General features: G+C 40.6%; 1 long non-coding RNA gene across 2 annotated transcripts; it reads right to left on the reverse strand.

Moving 5' to 3' along the window:
- Positions 1-1553: 1553 nt before the first annotated feature.
- Positions 1554-3248, reverse strand: LOC130192796 (uncharacterized). Of its 2 annotated transcripts, XR_008831443.1 has the most exons (5): positions 3215-3248; positions 2941-3082; positions 2220-2352; positions 1920-1952; positions 1554-1817 (listed from the first exon to the last, which is right to left on the reverse strand). It is a non-coding gene; the product is annotated as an uncharacterized LOC130192796 (long non-coding RNA). The 2 variants fall into 2 exon arrangements; XR_008831442.1 differs by lacking the exon at positions 2941-3082.
- Positions 3249-12541: the final 9293 nt, after the last annotated feature.

Raw genomic sequence — 12541 nt, forward strand, 5'->3', positions numbered from 1 at the left:
CATGCTTGAATTTTACCGAGTTGGTTGCTCTCCTCTGGTTTTATCGATAGATATAGTTGAGTATCATCTGCATAACAATGAAAGTTTATGGAATGTTTCCTGATAATATTGCCCAAAGGAAGCATGTATAAGGTAAATAAAATTGGTCCAAGCACAGAACCTTGTGGAACTCCGTGATTAACGTTGGTGGTTATCGAGGCGTCATCGTTTACAAATACAAACTGAGATCGATCTGATAAATAGGATTTAAACCAAATTAGTGCCGTGCCTGAAATGCCAATCGACTGCTCCAGTCTCTGTAACAGGATGTCATGGTCAATGGTGTCGAATGCAGCACTAAGGTCTAACAAGACCAGGACAGAGAGGAGTCCTTTATCTGCTGCCATTAAGAGGTCATTTGTAATTTTCACCAGTGCCGTCTCGGTGCTGTGGTGTTTTCTAAATCCTGATTGATGGTATCCAAGCCAGAGGGTTGCATGGTTTTGAAGTCACATGGAGGTAAACACATGATTCCTGTCACTTTCACCCAGGCGGAAATGGTTCCTGTGGATCAGAGGGCAGGACGGCAGCTGCTTAGATCCATCCGGTGTGTTGGAGTAGGTCAAGGTGTCATATGTAATGAAGAACAAGTATCGCCCTTTTCCATCTCCCACTCACATCTTTGCTTATCCACCTTATCCCACTACTCTCTTCTGTTCCGTCTTGCTATTTATGTTATCCTCCATCTTCCTTGTCAGCTCCTTTTGCGCATGTATATATTTTCATCCCTGAAGGCTTGTTTATGTTGATTTAATAGGACTTTTGGAAACATGTTTGTAGGAGTTGAGGGAGTAAACACAAAATTGAGTCAGTCTGTCATGCAGCTTATGAAGCCCATCAGTGTCCTCCTTGTGCAGATCATAGAAGAGTATTTCCCTCTTTACTTCTTTCAAGCATCTTTTTGATTTAACTCCTTTCTTTCATTTTATCTTAGTCCAAGAGGTGACTGTTGCTGATCTTTTATTTGTATGTGTAAGCTACAAAGCCCTTTTGTGTTGCTGTGTTTGACTGAAGTTACCTCAGCTTGGAAACTGGCTGCTCTTTCCACAAAATATGTGTCTTTGTTTGAGAGTAAAGGGAATAATTTGACCTATTGGGAAATGTGCTTATTCACAGATTTAGGTGAAATATGAAGATAACATCAGAAGGTGCTCAGCTTAGCTTAGCATAAAGACTGGACACAGAGGGAGTCAGCTAGCCTAGCTCCTTGCAAAGATAACAACTGGAAATTAAAGCTGCAAGCAGCGTCGAACGGGTCCTCGCTCACCCGCGCCGGTCGGGGGAGCCGGCGCCGAGGACCCGGCGCCGGTCGGACTCGACTCGGGCCGCGACTTGTAACGAGCGCGACAAGTTTGGGGCGGATTCGACAAAAGTCCAGTTCAGCCACTAGGTGGCGCTTTAACTACGTGAACATATTCATGCGTCGTGTGTCCCGACGTGAAGTATAGACCATGTCATGTAAATTCGATGTAAAATGCATAAATGCTTGTCGACTTGAGTTGTGCACTGACGTCTCAATTCAATTCAGTTTATTTGTATAGCCCATTTTCACAATTTACAAATTTGTCTCGGAGTGCATTACAATCTGGACACATAGACATCCCTGACCTTTGACCTCACATCGGATCAGGAAAACGGAGGAGTACTCACAATCTGACCCCGACCTCTCAAGGCATCACGTGTATGATTAGTTGGGCACAGTGCATCATCATCTCCATTTCAACCAAGCTGCTGAAGCAGACTGGTGTTAGCGGCTTGTAACGGTTCTTCAGCGTCATCTGGAAAACAAAATTGCAGAAACAATAATGGTGTCAATTGGTCTCTTCAAAAGCAAATACTGGTATGATTCATAAACTTCAAAGCACAATAACATAACAAACCTGCGGCTGGACAATCCTCCTTAGTGCCACGTCCTATAAAGAAACAGAATAAACAAGAAAGTAACGGATTTGCTTTAAATAAAATTCAAATATTGTCATAATATTAATAATATTTATTTTTCGCTAACTTTAAATTGAATTCATTCGAAATCCGCATGGTGATATCTCATGAAAATAATTCTGGGCCTAGCTGAGGTCACCAATAACAAGACTGCAGTGTAATTTTTTAAAAGAAAGTTACAGATTTGCTTAAAATAAAATTCAAATATTTTCATAATATTAATAATTAATACTGCGCACCATTACGATGACTGTGCAGTGGATGCACTGCTCTGGAGGAGGTCGGGCAGTCTTGGTCCTGTGCTGGTCCCAGTCCACAGGAACTGGGGGCAACCATGCTCATTATACTGCAGTCCAAACATCTCCATAGTGTCTGCAATAGAGAGATGAACAGCAGGACACCGGAGGTTAGTACAGCAATCAACATCTGATGTGTGTCTATGTGCAGTGATTTTGTTACATCTCAATGTCAGATCCTTCTAGTCAGAATATGATTATACTATGTAATTAAAAACTTCATCACACTCTGGTTCTAACATTGCTGATGAAAGTATACAGATCTCGTAAACAATATACAGGTTAATAACACCAAATGGTATTAATATTCTTAAAGAGTAGGTAAATAATATTTACCATATACTCATTAGAATTCTGAATTAAAATAAATGGCTCAAGAAGAAGTAATAAACTTAAGCATCACTCCTAGTTTTAATATATTTAGTATATTCTTATTCTTAAGCTGCTGGTAGTTTAATCTCTAATAACACTTCATGTATGAATTGAGTATATGTTGTATGACAGCCGTAATATGCAAAGTAAACAGTAATTATTCTTTCAAATGGATGTGGAGCAGTTAAATAGCTACATGAATATTAACTGCATGCATCTTCAAGCTTCATCAGAACACATTTATAACGTGACGTGAATTCAAAGACACACCGTGACTCTGTTCAGAGTTTACCGTTCTTTCACTGCGGTTATGTAACGTAATATCCACAGTATTTATGTGTTCATGCCGACTGGCGAACAGGAGAAACCATTATATATTTGAATGGAGGGTCGCATTAGCATGGAGCTCCTCGTGTAGCATAGCATTGAGTAACCTGTGACAATCACACACGGAGAAAGAGCACCGGATGAACACGGTGGATTTTACAGCCATCATGTGAACAAGAGACTGCCATGACTAATTATCGTTGGATTGTAGTTCATTGTAATACATTTAAAATGCTTACCGTCTCAGACGGAGCAGACTGCAGACCAGGCCCGTTCTTCTTCTTCTTCTTCTCTAACCAGCAGTATGCTTCGATATATTTGGTGCATTACCGCCACCTGCTGGCCTGGAGTATCAGCCGCGTTGATGTATAAAAGCGGCATCCATATATTTGGTGCATTACCGCCACCTGCTGGCCTAATACCTGTATGTGGAAATGAGATGAGCTTTGCACAAACATAGTGAAACAGAAATCAATATTGGCGACATCTCGTACAGTTTAGAGCATGGTGCCAAGAGACTTTTCTTTCCGTCTACTTGTGTTACATATACCTACCCAGCGTTATACATGTAGGTCAAACGTAGCACCGGGCTGCCTAATGGGCTGCCTAATTGAATATTGTAGGTGGCGCTATGGAGCAAATTACCATTTTTGAAGAATAAAATCCTATCTGGTAACTACATCTTTGATTCTTAATATGTTTGCCAAGGGTATTTTCACAGGAGCATGTTTAGTCCTCCAAAGCCCCTTCGTTGTTTGATGCGAAGAATGGGTTGGCACGGCAATAGTGTAACAGCGAACGTAAAATGCTTTGTGGGCTGACATCATGACAATGTTTGGATTGTGTGTTACAAATTTGAAGCCGATCTGATTGACCGACTAAGAGAAGCAAGCCTATCGTGAAAGTGAATAAATTATGGTTATTTTACTTCTCAATAGGTGATCAATAGGTGTTCCTGGAAGAAATGTGCTTGTTTCTTCATGTGAATGTGTTCAGGCCTTGACTGGCATCACACATGATTTTTTGCGTTAGTATTGGATGAGTTTAAGTAATAGTTTTTAACATAAAGAAATCACAGAAAGTAAAAAATTATTGGCAGTAAAACCGAAAATTTCCTACTGACGAAAAAGTCCGTTTTTCACAGTGTTCATTATTCAAGTCTTGAGATTCTATAAAACTGATTTTAGCCGATTCTGTTGGCGTTTTGTGGGAGAAATAATCGATGGGGAAAAAGTGGAAAAGGGCCAAATCAAGCAAAAAACGCCAAAAAACGCCAAAAACGGCCAACTTTGGTGAATTATTGTAGCGCCCCCTACGGTTTAAATTGCACGAAATTTGCTGTGAATGTTCCAGGCTCCATTCTGCACATATCCTGAAAGTCTGTTTTTTTTTTCTCCCAATAGTGTTGAAGTTATGAGCATTTCAAAACAGGACACGCCCCTAAAATGTTCGTTGGGCCATAGATCCTTACCACAATGATATATTTGAAAAGGATGATAGATCTTAGATGATGTAGCTTCCATAATCATTATCTCCAATAGGTTTGGTTTGAATTGGACCCCGTATGTCGGAGCAAACGCCTCTGATGTGTTTTCACCAAAAAAAATATGGTGGAAAATTTAAGTAGGCGGAGCTTAGGTTACTGAGAGGCTTTTTTGTAGAGCAGGTCCAAGTGGACTTGTGAAAAAAAAAGCTAGTCATTTGAACATACTGGGTGAGTCAAATTTACAGGTGGCGCTAGAGAGCAATTTTTAATTTCGAGGTCCATGTCATCTGCGTATTTTCACCAAGCCTGACAAGCTTGGCAAATTTGGTGAGTTTTGGGATATGATACATACCCCAATATGCAATGTTCAAAAATAAGTGTTCTGCAACCACTGGTTTCTTGCAGAACATGACGTAACATTCCAGGAATATGAGTCTCAGCGCCACTGCTGATGAATTTTGTGACTTTCCATAGCCAGTTGGTAAACTGTAAGAAGTGGTGCTGTGAAGAAAGGCTGATCTCTTGGATTGTTTGCAGCTAAACCTCGGGAGAGCGTCGGTCTGTGTTCCAAGTGAAACAAAAAGTTAACGTTGACTTATTGGTTACGAAAGTTACGTAATTAAGTAACATCACCTCCATCGTTTTATTTTTAACCCAAACCAAAATATTTTTTCTAAACTGAACAATGTAGTTTGAACGTACTTATATTGACGTAAACCATAATCTCTTTTTAAACAAGTTGTGTTGCCTAAAAACCACAGAGACTGTTGATCACTGATGGTCCTGGACATTCGTAAGGAGTTTCACATAAAGTCAGCGAATACCAAACACATCATTTTGTCTCTCCTGGGGTTTGATGGAAATACAGTATGCATCAGATACAGAACACATTAGGTAATTCAGTTTACTGCTGGCAAGGATGTGCAGTCCCCTTTTACTGCAGCAGTCAAGAGTCTGTGGTGACAGATGTGTCCTATTAAAGCCAAAAGAAGACCTTCTTTGTGCCCCCACATCAATTACACTTCGATTTTTCACGTTCCAGTGCTCAGTGTAAACAAAGAGGTATCATAGTGAGAGAACCAACTCGCACTGTGAGACTAGAATATGAACATACAATACATCTTTATGAAGCAGAACAGCAATAATTAGTGTGAGCATTTTACTCTTTGATCTGAATAAGAAATAGCAAATGAAACACATAAAGAGCTCATGTGACGACAAGTGAAACTGTGATGACTCTGAAACGTGAGCTGCTGTCTTGACATAGAATGTTTTTTTGTATGTCTTTTTTTGTACCTCTCTGTTATTTAATTATTCAATTCAATTCAATTCAGTTTATTTGTATAGCCCAATTTCACAAATTACAAATTTGTGCTCGAATTATAGCTCGAACTCCAGTACATGTGCACCAGGAGTAGTCATTATCATTGTGATGGTCAGTTGCCAATACCATTTTTTTCCCTCCAGTTCCAGCTTCTGTCACTATGAGGACAGAGCTGACAAACTCAAGCGTGTGTGATCATGTTTGGAGTCAAAAGACAAACAAGCTGCCAAACAGGAATGTAGTTACCGACTAAAACAAAGTTAGAAGACAGATGTATATTGTCAAAAGGACATGTGAATTGGCAGCGTCTTGGATTCTTCCACCAAAGACATACCCAAAGCCCGCTGCCCAACTGCCTGGAGGCATGTGGCGGGCAGGAAAAGGTTACACAAAGAGGCTGTCTCCAGGTTTCACAACACTCGGCTCTCAGTGATACGACCATAGCAGGCCTCATGTCCAAAAGCGATGAGCACGGTTTTGAGCAAGCAGAGGGCCCAAGCAGCCCAATGTTTCCACAAGAACAACCTCATGCTCGATACATTGAAAACACAGGAACTAAGCACAGTATGGTTAACCCATAACAATCATGTACTCACCTTTTCACCTGTTCCTCAGACAACTTAGGACATTTAAAGTGACAATTTCGTACAGCCATTATTAAAAATATCCTCACTACGGAACAGTTTGGTATGTCAAAAACACATTGTTAATGGATCCTCTGAAAACCTGCCCTCCCAAATCGCTTGAGTCACTGCGTAATAAAAAACAACAACCTAAAGGGCAGATGCAATTATCAGTGACCCCACCAAACTCAGCCCCCTTGGAGGCGCAACAAGTCGTTGTCTACCGCCGTAAGGACTCATAATTCAGCATTCTGAATTTCTAATCCTTGCACATGGTATTGTGAATAGTGGTGTAACGGACCGTAGCCCATCCAGTCAGCGAGCATTCACAATACCAGGTCCCTGGAACGAAGCGGCTTTATGGAATCCAGAAATCACTGATGTTGGTATTTACACCTGCGCTTTTCATGCTGTGACATGTCATTTTCTTCTTAGGTTAAGAAGCCCTAAAGGGAGTTTCTCTCCCTCTGTCTGCTGCTTTCACATTCTAAGCATAAGGTAATGGTGCTTTTCTTTACCCGATGCTGCAATCTGCAAAAACCACAGTGCCGAAACTTAATGATGTGCAGGTAATGCCATGGGTTTGAATAAATGTTTTTGTTTTTGTGGTGAGTGAGGTGAGAGTGATTGGGTGGGCATTGAGTTTAATTTTTATCTTTAATACAATGTTTTAACACACTTTGTTTTTGTCAATCACCAGTCCCGCTCTCCCTCCTTTTCCTCCACATTCGCCTCCCATCTTCCCTGCAGCTCAGCCAAGGTTATCTCTTCCATCGATTCTTATCATCAGCCTTTTCAATTGATCTATTACTACTTAATGTGCCCTTGATTAATTTGATTAATTATTGTCCCCCACAGGCCTGGGAGAGAGGATTTCTCCATTCTATTGATTGATTAAGATCAATTTTTATTGTCTTCAGGGTGTGGAGACTTGTGGCTCAGCTCAGACCACAGTGCGAAAACTTATGATGTGCAGTAATGCCCATGGTTTGAATAAATGTGGGTGTTTTTGTATGTGTGTGGGTGAGGTGAGCACTCCTGGCATTGGGTCGTCAGCGGTTTTATCTAATGTTTTTTAACACACTGTTTTTTTTTTCAATCATCTGTCCCTCCCCCTCCTTTTCCTCCACATTCGCCTCCCATCTTCCCTGCAGCTCAGCCAAGGTTATCTCTTCCATCGATTCTTATCATCAGCCTTTTCAATTGATCTATTACCCCTGCACCCCACCTACTTAATGTTGGCTTAATTAATTATTGTCCCCCACAGGCCTGGGAGTGGGGAGGATTAAGAGAGAGCCAGAAGATTTTTTATTTGTCTTTTGTCTTTGTTCCAAGCCAGTCAGCTGGAGTGTGACTTGTGTTGCAACTCGATGGATTTAGACAGCAGATGTGCACTTAGGACCATATACCCTACATTCTGCATGGAACAAGCTATAGAGATTGCCTTTTTTTGTTATTTTTCTTTATATCTTAATAAATAGCATGCATTATTATTTAGAAGCATCACATCATTTGTAAAATGGAAATGAAATTCCCAAATCCAATTCCCAATTGCATGACAAGCTTCATTGACACTCTGATGTGTTTTATTCCCTGATATCATGGAGCAAACAGGGAGCAAGGGGAAAACAGGTGGAGAGGAAAAGAGAGGGATGTTTTAACCCATTTCCCATTTTGGGCTTTTCAGCATTGAAATCCTCTCGTTTATTTTGCCTTGAGAATAAATGTCTCCAGCTAAAGATGTAGTAAGAGGGTTTGTCATTTGAGGGTTCCATTAGTCTCCATGTTTGATGCCTATTTATTCTAGCAGGGAAATGCCTTGTGGATATGAGCAGATCAACATATTATCAGACCATTAATGCTGCTGAAAATCTCTCCGGCTGACAACGGCTTGCTTTCAGCAACAGTTACTGTATATTTGCTGTGGCAGGTAATTCAAACACAATGTACATATAATTTCTGGAGACATTACTGAGCTGGATTATGGATTAAAAACCCATTGAATTGATCCCCTGCTGATATAACAACATAGTAATGTACGATGATTATTTCTAATGTCTGTATTTATTTATCTATTTTTAAGTTTTTTGTTTGCAGTTGAATTTAATAAGTAAATATACTTGAACATAATGTTGGGGTAGCTGTACTTTATTTGAGTAAATAGTTATACTAAACAATGTAGTTTTTTCTCAATTATTTGTTGTGTGATTTATTACATTTTACAGACGGAGCATGTCATCAAACACACTGCTGTATTTTTACTATGTATAACTGTATTAGTGTACAAGAGTATGTTTCTTAATATTTAGGAAAGTAAGCAGGACTTTAACCTGTAATTTTCCAGTGCAGTATTTAGCAGCACCAGATTCCCTTTAGAGAAAAAGAGTGTGGGAAGTGAGCAATCGTCCAGCCTGGTGTTGGTTTTGGCTCCCAGTTAGGACCAATGATGCAGTGAGCCAAAGTCCAGACCACAGGTCAAATCCGGCAGAAAAGCCGGATATGGGTCTGTCTGCGGTGGGCTGGTCGCTGCTGGAGGCCCCCCTTAAGTCCGAGCTTCAGGAGTTTCTGATAAACCTGCATGATTATGTCTGATTCTGTAAGGAATTTGACTTGGTTGGAGTGATCACAAGCAAAACAAATAACTATATAGAAATGGCCCCGTCTCTCTGACGGTCTTGTTTAAATATAGAAGTATCAGTAATATACTGATACAAAATGTCCTGACAGTAACTAATAATCTGAATATTCTTTTCCCCAAAACTGGTTTCAAGGTATAATATTTGGGATGAAACCTCAAAAAAAATATTTCCTGATTAGTTTGAATGCAATAATATAAATAACAGGAAAACAAAAAAATGACTCATAGAAAAAAGAAATAGAAATACATAGGAGGCCAGCAAGTCCAATGTGAAAGAAGGAAGACAGCATCAATCACCAGTTTGCACAATAAAGGCGGGTCAGGTGAGGCAGAATCAGACACATTGCCACTATGAATAATACCACACACGTTCCCACTCACACACAAACAAGTAGAGCCCCTCTTTTCTGTTGGGTAATGATATGAGCCTGATGAATGAAACAAATGATCCGGACAGTGTGTGCAACGATCAGGATGTACCCGCCCTTGTGTCCTTGTAGGTCAATAAGCCATGTAGGCCTTCAGGTGCTCCTCGCTGCATAAGAACACTTCAAAGAGATAAATGTCCTGCTTCCTATGTTGCAGACTGTGTGTGTGTGTATGTGTGTGTGTGGAGTCAGACTCCCTCTCTCAAAGCGTACAATATTTACTTACTGAACCACGTAAAGTCCTCCAAAAAGATGATTTACCACAGTAATTACTGTATTGTTTAGTTTCTATAAGGTGTGACGATTCATTTAATTAATTGTTCCACATTCAACCGCTGCAGCAGAGAAAGAAAACTTTTCATTTTGGTGATCTGTGTAAATTCATAATATCTATCAAAATGCCACTCTGCAACACTCAAATATTGAGATTCTGAGCATCAGTGAAATAAAGTTGCAGATTTCCATCTTGAGGAGATCAAGTCAGTAAGATCTCTTGTATCATAAAAGCATTGCATATGTTATTCTTTTGTACTACAGTCAGGGTCAAGCACTCTGACCTTCTAGCTAGTGGCCATTCATGTTATCAGCTGCACCTGGCTAATAAAGCTAATGTTAGCTCCACGGCAAGGTTGAATAGGTGTTTTTACGTTTGTAACGGGTTTGTGACTGTCACAGGTTTCTTCCCACAAGCACCGAAGGAGGAGCACACCAGGTTAATATTTGGTTATGTCATTTATTTAATTGCAGAATGTGCTTCAGCTCTCTTCTCTCTCGCTCCTCAGTCCCTACTGCTCCTTTATGGAGATGGAGACACACACAAAAACACACAGATTAGCCTCAGCTGGGGCTGATTAACAATCACCCCCGCTCCACCCACTCTGCAGCCGAGCCTAAACACACCGCGCTGCCAGTACATTGTTTTAATTTTTTTTATCATTAATAATCTATCATAGGCCACATACAAGCTACCATGCAAAAAGAGTGAGATTAAATATGTATTCAATTCAGTTTATTTTGTATAGCCCATTATCACAAAATACAAATTTGCCTCAGAGGGCTTTACAATCTGTACACATACGTCATCCCTGTCCCAAGACCTCACATCGGATCAGGAAAAACTCCCAAGAAATATGTATGTCCCCGAAGAAAAAGGCACCACTTGCTAGTTGGTGATTTATGTAGAATACATTGAAATAAAGAAACATAATTGCTCTTTAAATGCAGTGTAGAAATAGTGCATTCAAATAGTACAGTAAGATGGGGAAAAGGTTCTGCCTCAGGTTTGAGTTCTATCCTAATTTTGATGTCTTTCAAGTAATTTTAACTTTTCACTAAACCAGAGGATGGGGACTATCTAGTGTATTTGGTGACCATACCGATATGTATGGAGATGATAAATAGGCTTCTTTCCCTCTTCTAATGGCTCATTTATTATTTGTTGGCCTACTTTTATGAATGCAAGAATTGCAATAAACCTTAGGGTACTAATCTGAGTTTAGGCTGCTCTTGTCATCATCGGTCTCCACGTTTTTAGGGGGACTGGTCTCCCCATCGTGCCCAGCCAAACCGCTGATGTGCACGGCACGGACTCACGCAGTCAAACATGGTGCATGCCTCCGCTTTCAAAAGTTAAATGATAGGCTGTTGACAGGGCGGAGTCACCAGAGAAGTTCAAAATATTATTCTTTTTCAATTTCAATCGGCTCAGGCACCGAAAGGAAGCACTGAAATGTGCGTTTGCGTTTCGGTCCAGTCGGCACTATATTGGCACCGGTTTTCGGTACCCAACCCTAATGAAAGGTAGAATGGAGTGCCAAAACTCTAATGCTGGACAGTGACCAGATCTCCCTGTCCATTCGAGATTATCGGGTTTTTTCCACAGTCACTTGTCTGATTTGTTCTCTCTCATTAACCCGAGATGAGAAACATAAACAATGCACAAACCCTGTGAATTTAACACTCTCTGTTGAGGCTGTTGCTCTGACACTTGTGGCTCTTTTTGACAGAACCAGAACACAATGCACTTACAGTTAGCTGGCATAATTCAGAGAAAGTGCGTTGTTTATAATGCGTTGTTTCTATAGAGCTCCAGGGTGCTTACTCCTTCCTTTGTACCCAGCAGAAAATGCTGCTGAGTACATGTTGGTCCACACACGGTGTCAATGTCGATATCAAAGATCAGTTTAGGGTGCCCAGACATCAGTATACAAAAGTTTCTCTGTCCATTGATCCGTCAGGCTGACAAATACCTTGTGTTTACTCTTAAAAGGTAACTGACCATCACTTATGTCACATTACACCTATTCAATCCTTGCATTTTGTGTGTTATCATATAGTTTTAAAATCAACTATGTTTTGGTTTTGAAAGGTGCTTTTGGTACGTCTGCTCAGTGAAATCACCGTCCCACATCCTGATGGAACCTGCAGTACACTAAGGGTGGTGCCGGTTTGGGAGTCTACCTATACTATCAAGGACTAGTTTCTTTTCACACAATAGGGTGATACTCCACAGTGAGTAGATACTTTTTTACGTTATTCTCCTCATCTTCGGAAGGTGCATGAAGTTTGGTACTTGGCACCAAACTTGAGATCAAAAAAAAGTTTTTCCTGAGCATCGAATGCACATTGGTTCTACGTGTAAAGAAAAGAAAAGCTCGACGAGCTGCTGTGACTTCAGACACTCCGCAACGAGTGGAGAGTCGTGGTTCGAGGGATGCTCCAGTTAATTTGACATAAATAACAATGACTGGTCCATAATCCTCTGAAAGAGGTTCAGAAAAAAAGATTGGGAGCAAATAGGCCGAGACATTCAACTTAATACGACGCTTAAACTGCACCACACACAAATCACAACAACTCAAGCCGTTGTTCCAGCCGATGAGGTAGTGCATTATCATTTGTCTGGTATGGATTCTGATGCCGTTTGTGATGTGAAGTGGTCATCCATTGAAAGAGGCCAAGAAATCTTTGCAGCTGCCCGTGTGGCCCGTGTTTCCCTTTTCCATTCTCCTCCCTGTTACCTTCTCAAAGTGTGCTTTTAAGGAGTTACCCATCCGAAAACATGGCT

Source organism: Pseudoliparis swirei, chromosome 4 (assembly GCF_029220125.1).
Source record: "Pseudoliparis swirei isolate HS2019 ecotype Mariana Trench chromosome 4, NWPU_hadal_v1, whole genome shotgun sequence".
Lineage (NCBI taxonomy): Eukaryota > Metazoa > Chordata > Actinopteri > Perciformes > Liparidae > Pseudoliparis > Pseudoliparis swirei.